Genomic DNA, 9,698 nt, shown 5'->3' with positions numbered 1-9,698 from the left:
GGAGGGACAGCGCAGGAGGGGAAGACCCTCTGTGAGATGGATTGATTCGGTGACTGGGGTAATCGGGATGGGTGTGTCAGAGGCGTTGCGGTTGGTGCAGGATAGAGCAGGGTTTAGAGCTGTTGTGCATAGGGTCGCTATGAGTCGGAAATGACTCGATGCCACATAGCAACAACAACAAACCTTAGTTAGACAACCAAATATGCAGACATGCTTGGCTTGCTGAAAGTGAAGGATAACTTTCAGTAGTTACTGATAAAGATTAATTATCACAAAGGAAAATCTTCACCATTTGCTAAATAATTAAATGCGTGATAAACAGATAAAAAGACATTTTTATTTTATTTATTATAAGGAACCAAAAGAAACCCTGAGAGCTGTAGTGCACTTAACTGTAGTCACATTCTTTTCAATACTCTACATGATTGCAAAAGGTGGATAATGAAAAAGAAAACCAAGTTTCATTTGAATTGCAGTATTGATTAAAAACACTGATTACCACAAATTATCAAGCATATAAACAACTGTTTTGGAAACAGTAGAGTTAGAGTATCCTTTAGAAATGAAGATGATGAGACTTTGTCTCACATTTTAAAATCGCAAAGCCTTTATTTTTTTAAAATAAAATTTTATTTTGTGATTATAACAAATATTTATGGGGAAGTTAGATTTTCATTCATTTATTGTTGCACATTTAACCCCTTCACTCTCCTTTCTACCTTCCCAGCTATTTTTGGGTGGTTGCTTTTTCAGGATTTTTTTAAATATTCATTCATTGTTACACAATTACCTACGTCTCCCATCCCTGCCTCCATCCTCTTTGCCATGATAATTTTTTATTGCAGTCTGTTATTGTATGTATAATTCTTTATCACATATGATTTAAACAGTTTTATCTTTAATCTATTCCAATTCAATGGTCGATATCTATCCACTCTTATCCTATTTTCTTGCCAACCCTTGATATGAGACCTGCTTTATAATAATGGTTCTATCCTTTTTTAGCTAAAATATTTCACTCATCATGATGTGCTCCAGGGTCTCCCATATTGTGTAATGTTTTACCAGTTCATTATTTTTCAGTGCTGCATAGTATTTCATTATATGAATATACCAGAGATTTTCTATGCATTTATTTGTTGATGGAACATGTTTTGATTCAACTTCTTTGCTATTATAAATAATGCAGCGATAAACATGAGTGTGCACATATCTGTCTGGATGGTGGTTATGGTTTTGGAGGGTATGTTTCCAGTAGTGGAATTGCTGGGTCACATGGTATTTCTACTCCTAATTTTTTAAGAATACGGCAAACTGCCTTCCAGAGTGGTTGTTCCATTTTACACTCCAACCAGCAGTGAATAAGGGTTCAAAGACTAGGAAAAAAAATATTTGGTAATGACATATCTGATAAGAGACTCATACTTAAATTTATAGAATAATCCAGCAGCTCAACAAGAAAATTATAAACAATACAATCACAAAATGGACACAGGATATGAAAAGACACTTCACCAAAGACTTTCAGATGGCAAACACATGAAGAAATTTTCACAATCCCTAGGTATCAAAGAGATGAGAATCAGAACAAATATGAGATATCATCTCACCTAAGTAACAATAGCAAAGTTCAACAGAGTAACCAACAATAAATTATGGTGAAATTGTGGAGAGGTTGGAACCCTTATGTTTGGACAGGGTATAAAGAGCAGTAATATTTGAAAATGGCAGAGTGTTTATAATAGAGTCTCTTTGAAAAACTGGACATTCCTTGATGAGATGGAGTAACACATGGCTGTAACAATGAGATAAATATGGTAATAATTACTAGGATCATGTTAGACCAGAAACTTCCTTCTGTTAACCATACGGTTGTTATGAATTAGAGTAAAATTACTGCACAACAAAAATTAGATTTATTATTAAAAGTAATTTTAACTTTATTTTTGATGTGTCTTTTTAGGTGCCATTGAGTTAAGTACAACTCATAGCAACCCTCTTGTTGTTATGTGCCATCAGGTCACATGTGACCCATAGTGACACATAGCAGCTCTGAAGCCTGCTCTGTTTTGAGCTAGTTTCACTGATTCTGACACACTTACTCCTCTTACCCCAATTACTGCATCAATCTGTCTCATCTGGTGTCTTCCTCTCCTGCACTGCCACTCTCCCCTGCTGAGTATGACACCCTTCTCCAAGGATGATTCCCTCCTGGCCATGTGCCCAAAGTATGTGAGATGGAGCTTCAAAATCCTAGCCTCCAAGGAGAAACTTGGTTTCACCCTCTCCAAGCCAGACATGTTTGCTTTCTTGGTGGTCCATGAAGTATGTTCATGACTCTTCTCCAGCACCACAACTTAAAAGCATCAATTCTTCTTCTGTCATTCTTAGTCATCATCCTGTTCTCTGATGTATTGCAAGTAATTGTGAAGACTATGGCCTGAATTAGGCACATCTTAGTCTCTAGACTGACATCATTGCTTTTTAGTAGGAGCTGGAGTCGGAAAACCAACGAGTCAAAGTCATTAGGCATTTCTTAAGTTAAAGGCACTAAACAAATTCAAGCTGCAAGTGGTAATGCTTAAGGATGTTATGGGCATAACAATGAATGACTCAGGAAGCATTAAAAGATGGATAAAGTATACAGAGTCACGATATGAAAAATTGGCTGACAGAAGAATTTATGATCAAGAGTCAATGATGATGAAGGAGAAAGTTCAGGCTGCTCTGAAGATCTTGGAAGAAAATAAAGCCTCAGGAATTGATGGAATATCAATTGACATATTTCAACATACAGATGCTGCCCTGGATGTGTTCACCAAGTTGTGCCAAGTAATATGGAGGACAACTACCCTGCCACCTGACTGAAAGAGTTCCATATTTATTCCCATTTCAAAAAAAAAGGTGACCTGAGACAGGGTGGAAATTATTGAATAATGTCTCTAATATTACATGCTAGGAAAATGCTGCCGAAGAGTTTCCAGAAACAACTAGAACATTACATTAATAGGGAACTACCAAAAACAGCAACTCTATGAACAATGAATCTGAACACTGTCCTATACTGACCCATCCTCACAATAATCACCATTTCCGATACACTTTATGCTTTATGTACGATGTGGATCCTGTTTCAATATTCTCCTGGTAGATGTATAGTTTTGAAAGCACCATTTGTTAAAGATATTACCATTTCTGCATTTGATAGGTTTTGATTTCTTGTCAAATACAAATTTAACTTAGGTAAATAGATTAATTTCTGGGTTCTCAATTTTATTTTATTGGACTTTCTGCCATTTTACCTATATCATACTGTTTTGGTTAATATGGCTGTGTAGTAGCTTTGAGACCAAGGAGTAAGACAGTTGATTTTTTACTTAATTTTTATTTTTCAGAAGAGCTTTGCTTAACCAGGGTCTCTTTCATTTCCAAGTAAATCTGCCAATTTGCCTTTTCTATCTCTTTGAAAAATTAGTTTGGTTTCTGTACTGAGGTTGATTTGAACATACAGATTGCTTTTGGTAGGATTATCATTTTCACTATTTTGTGTCTTCTTATACATAAACAGGGAATATTTTACCATTTAGTTAGGTCTGTAATAATTGTGAACACTATAACCTGGATCAGGCTCACTTTAGTCTCCAGCCTGATAGAGTTGCTCTTCAGTAGTCTTGAGGGGTCCCTCAGAGCTGAATTTCCTAACACAATTTGCCTCTTGATTTCCTGGATGCTGCTCTGCTACTAAGAATGTTGACTGTGGAACCAAGCAAACTAAAACTGTTAACTATCTCAATCTCTTCACCATCCATACTGCTATTGCAAATTGGCCCAGTGATCAGAATCTTTGTTTTCCTGATGTTGAGCCTCAATCCATATTTCAGGTTGCAGTCCTTGACTTTCTGCAGCAAGCACTTCAGGTCCTCCTCAGTTTCATCAAGCAGGGTTGTGTCATCTGCATAACACAGGTTGTTTATGACTCTTCTACCAATCCTGATGCCACATTCCTCCTCATACAGACCAGTGTCTCAGATGATCTGTTCTGCATACAGATTGAAAAGATATGGAGACAAAATACATCCCTGACAGACCCCCTTCTTAATTTTTAACCTTGTAGCGTCTCCTTGTTCTGTTTTGATGACTAACTCTTGGTCCAAGTGTAGATTTCGCATTAGCACAATCAAATGTTCTGGGATTCCCGTTCTTCTCAGAGTCAGCCATAGCTCGTTGTGCTCCACACAGTCAAAAGCCTTTGCATAGTCAATAAAACACAGTTAGACGTTCTTCTGGTATTCTTTGCTTTTTGCCAAGATCTATCTAACATTAGCTATAATATCCCTAGTACCACGACCTCTTCTAAATCCAGCTTGCATATCTGGCAGTTCTTTGTTGACATATTGTTCCAAATATTTTTGGATAATTTTCAGTTACATTTTTATCTTTTGTATATTTTTCCTGTCTTTTTGATGATATTTTTATTCTTTTATGTATGATATTTTGATATTATCCCACAACTTGTCCCATTTTGTTCATTAATGTTCAATATATAAAACATATACTTGAAGTAGTCTTTAAGTACATCTGTGGCATACTCAAAGTGCTATGTTTGCTCTTAAAGCCTTCTTTTAATTTTCTTCAATTTCAGCTTGAGTTTGTATATGAACAATCTTTGCTGCTGTAACTTACGGGCTTTTTAAAGGATGTGATTTTTTAAATTATTTCTTTCCATGTACTAGGTCAATTTGATTTTTCTGTGTTCCATCAAATAAGGTTCACTTGTATAGTACTTCTTTATATGTTTTTTAAAGGGTTATTTCTTATAAAGAAATATTGTTACTAAAATATTCTCTCATGAGATCTCTGGCTTCACTTCCATCAGCAAGACTGTATTTTCTAACTACCTCTCTGTTTTCTTTGCTCCTAATTTATGAATTCCAACCATCAATTATTATTAATGAACCTTGATTGCATTTTTCAACAGTTTTATACTACATAAGTTTATATTTGGCTTTAGTAGTTAATGTACATTTGCATAACAATCCTATTATTAGGTATTCCTTGCATCCATGTGGATATTACCCAATTACTAATATGATTGTACTTCAAGACAGATCCTGCAATGTACTTTTTAAAGAATGAACATGATGTTATTTTTCTTAAGTTTGTCTTTCACTGTGTAAAAAATTATAAGATAGTCTAATTTAAGAAAAAGGCCTATAATACACCATTTCATCTCATTAATGCTTAAGATACTGATGTTTATGCATTTCATTTTAGGTTTTTACCACTGATGACAGAATAACTCAGAAACTTGCTCTAGACTATACAGAAACTTAAGAGAATAGAGGAAAAGTTGAAGAGAGATTCACAGCTATGCCTGTATCTCTAATCACTATGCATATTAAACAAAACTCATGACCACAGAGCTTTTATTGAAGGTGACTGCTCACTTTTCTATGCTAGAGGGATTAGTGCAGTAAAAATACAGATCTTTGAGTTATTGCCCCATACACTTACACATTAAACCCCAATACTCACTTAACATAATTAGGATATATTATTTAGACAATCAAAGTTTATTTAACAAGTGAAATTACTAAAAATAAACAAACTGGAACAGGTACTAGAGAGCTTAACAGATTCATCCTATGCCAAATCATCTTTATCCTTCCAGCTGAAGAAACTACTATAAGTTTAAATTTTTTAAGTTTCTGTTCATGCTAAGCATTACATTCAGGAGAAAGGGGAAAAGACAGCTTGATTGGCAATTTTATGCAATATATTTCTGAAAAGGATCTATAGAACTGAAGAATGTGAAATTTTTCCATTCACAGTCACAGAAAGTGTTCCTTGTATCTATGAGATGAAGACTGAGGGTGGGGTGGGGATGGATTCTCTTATTATTAGGAACGAAGTGAGTCATCATGCTTCAATTCTACTGTATGTAATAAAGTATTATTTTAAGAATAGCTTTGTCAAATTGAACACACTAGTGAACGATCTTTTATCACTCTGTCAATGATACTGGAAAAATACTAATATATAATTATTTGAATCAAACTTTTGAAACAAGCATTTTTAGTAATTTTTCAATATTGTTATTTTATGTTGAGTACCAGATGTCAGAGGACTTGAAAACATGTTTAATTTGGTCTCTTGGTCCTTCAATGATTTCTCTGACTCAATATCATCCTCATCTCTTGTGGATATGAATTTAGCCTCATTGAGTGAACAGAATTTGAGGAGCAGCAATCTGCATCTAAAAGGAATGATTTGGCCACCTGCACTTTTGGGAAATTATAAAAAGCTATAGAAAGCTTTCAAAGCCTTGAACTATCAATAAATAATATTTTAAATATTTCAGATTTTGGAAGAATATGGAATTTGATTAAGGTGCAAGTTCTTGAATGTAAGCCTAGTTATTTTAAAACCTAGCATGAAAGTAAGACCTGTAAATCACTTATGTAAGCAATATATTCTTATTATAATTGATGTTAGCATTTCTTTTAGTCTGTGTTCATCTGATGAAGCGCAAACTACTCTAAATCTGGAGTAGTCCACAGGATGTCAAGCTGCTACCTCAAAGGCTACATCTTTCTAAGAATTCATTATATTAAGTAGCAAATTTTACTCATGCAACATATAGAACCTATTTTCTTTTGGAGATTGTCACCACTCAGTGCTCTGTTCAGTAGGTAAAGCTTTCACATGAGCACAATCAAATTGTCTGGGATTTCCATTCTTTTCAATGTTAGCCATGATTCGTATATGATCCACAGCGTCAAATGCCTTCAATAGTTAATAAAACTCAGGTAGACTTAACTTTCGGTGCTCTCTGCTTTCAGCCAACATCCATCTGTCATCAGTATCCTTGGTGGCAAGGCCTCTTCTAAACTCAGTACGTATTTCTGGCTTACTATTGATGTACTTACTATTCTAGTTGGTTTTTTTTTTTTTAAATCTTCAGCAAGATTTTGCTGGCAGGTAATATTAGTGATATTGATAAGTTCCATGTTCTGTTGGATCACCTTTTTCTGGGAATAGGAATAAATATGAATCTCTTGCAGTCAGGTGGCTAGGTAGCTGTCCTCTTGGTGCAACCTGATGAGTGAAATCTGAGCTGTATCTGATCGTTGAAATATGTTGATTGGCATTCCATCAATACCTGGGGCCTTATTTTTTTTCCAATTCCTTCATAATATCTTGAAAATCTAACTTTATTATAGTTGGTTCTGGATCATATGCCATTTCCTGAAATAATCTGGTGTCAGTCAATATTTTTTAGTAAAGTGACTGTGTGTATTCCTCCCATCCTCTTTTGATACTTCCTGGATCATTCAATATTTTACCCAAAGCATCTCTTTAGTATTGAAATTAGAGAAATTTGTACTTAAAATCCTTCAACTTGAAAAATGCCAGGTGAGTTATTCACTTTTTATTTCCTGACTCCAATTCTATGCATGTTTGGTTAGAACACTCTATTTTTTATTCATGGGCTGCCCTCTGAATCTTTCTGTTCAACTCTCTAACATCCTGATTTTTCGTCCCTTTGCTTGGCTTCTGATAATTGCAGTACAATCTTCAGAGTATCTTCTGACATCTATTTTGATCTTTTCTTCCTCCTCTGCTTTGTAATTATCTTTTGTATTCTTCATGGTTGACATTCTTAATATCATCCTATACCTCATCTAGTCTTCAATCCCTAGTATTCAGTGCCTCAAACCTGGTTTTAATATGGTTTTTAAATTCAGTTTGTACATCTAGATTTCTTTTAAATCAAGAAATGAGTGTGTCGAGAATGGCACTTTCTCCAAACTTTAAAAACAAAAAAAAGTGGCTATGGCATTAGAGACATTATTACCAATGTCAGATGAATCTTGGCAGAAAGCAAAGAGTAGGTGTATTTCAATGACTATGCAAAGACATTTGACTGTATGGATCACATCAAATTGCAGTTACCCTTGAAGATAATAGGAATCCCAGAACACTTGATTGTGCTTATGTGAAACCTATAATTGGACTAGGTAGTAGTCCAGAACAGAGGAAGGAAACACTATAGGGTTCAAAATCAGGACAGGAGTGCATCACGGATGTGTCCTGTATCCATACCTTTTCAATCTATAGGCAGAACAGATCATATGGGGAACAGATCATTTAGGAGGCTGGACTTTAAGAAGAAGAATCTTGTATCAGGATTAGAGTATAACTTATCAACAATCTATGCTATTCAGATGCTACAACCTTGCTCACCAAATATGAGGAGGACTAGAAACTTTTGCTGCTTAAGGCCAAGGTCTGCAGCCTTCAATATGGGTTGTATCTCAACATCAAGAAAACAAAGATCCTCACCACTGGGCCAATATGCAGTGTCAGGATAGATAGGGTAAAGAGGGGATCTGTAAAGGATCTCATATTTCTCGGCTCCACAATCAACTGTTGTTGGTACAAGCAGTTAGTAAATCAACAGATGAGTTATACTGCAGAAATTTGCTGTCAAGAATGTCTCCAGAGTGCTAAAGAGTAATGGTGTCAGTATAGAGACTAAGGTGTGCCTGATTCAATTCATAGTCTTCTCAACTGCTTGCAATGCAACTGGATCTGGATAATGACCAAAGATAACAGAATAAGAAAAGATTTTACAACCAGAGAATGCAGCCTTAGCACCATGAAGATCATAAGATAACCATACACTCTGACAGTTCTTTAAGAGAGAAACAGAGAGACTTTTATATTAACTAACTAGGTCACTTAATGTGAGGACGATAAATTAAAAATCTGTAAAGAGTGACAAAAACTTTACCAAAATATGTAGGTCAAATTAAAGACTGGAAATTCAAGGAGTTTTGAAACCATGAATGATTAAATATAGTGATAAGCTGGAAACTCTCTGAAATAATTTTGTTACAGTCTTAAAATAGAAACTTACATCCCCAGGAAAGGAAAACTGTTTGTTTGTTTTTTTCTAAAAAGATGTTCAATTGATTTGATGAAGCCCTCTCACATTATTAAGCAGCAACTTCTTTCCTTAGATTCTGATTTAAATTTGTTATTGTTGTTGGGTGATGTTGAATCATTTACTACTTACTCATGGAGTTTTTACTAAGAACATATCTGAACCTAGTCCTATCCTGAGAATCCTCATCACCATTGATATTCTTTTTCTTTCTTTTTTTTTTTTTAAGCTGTTGCAAAAAGCTTTATTGTTTCATTTGGTCCAAGGCTTGGGCGAAGTGCTTCTGGGTGGATAAGATTCTACATCAGGGTGGGATAGAGAAGCTGGCAGGGGGACGCAGAGGTTTCCCACTGCTAGTCCCCGCAGACTCCTAGTCGTACTTGAAGGTGAGACGCTCAAAGAGATACTCGCCCAGCCCAGCCTGGGGGCTGCCCAGTCTTCTAATGTTGGTCAGATAGTTACCCATCTTCTTCAGCAGTTTCATTTCCTCGTCCAGGAAGTGGTTCTCCAGAAAGTCACAGAGATGGGGGCCAGTGTGGGAGGTACCCACGGTGTGCAGATGCAGAAGGACCTGGTTTAGGTTCTTCTCCAAGGCCAGCGCTGCTTGCATAGCGTCCAGGGTTTTACCCCACTCATCCTGGGATGGCTTCTGGATATCTTGGAAGAGGATTCTCCCACCACGCTGGTTTTGCAGCTTCAAGAGCCGCTGGGCACCCTCGCGCTTCTCTTCGCCAACTCGCGGAAGAAG

Source organism: Elephantulus edwardii, unplaced genomic scaffold (assembly GCF_000299155.1).
Source record: "Elephantulus edwardii isolate Elephantulus edwardi_28Jun2011 unplaced genomic scaffold, EleEdw1.0 scaffold00043, whole genome shotgun sequence".
Classification (NCBI taxonomy): domain Eukaryota; kingdom Metazoa; phylum Chordata; class Mammalia; order Macroscelidea; family Macroscelididae; genus Elephantulus; species Elephantulus edwardii.
This window is presented reverse-complemented; position numbering follows the sequence as displayed.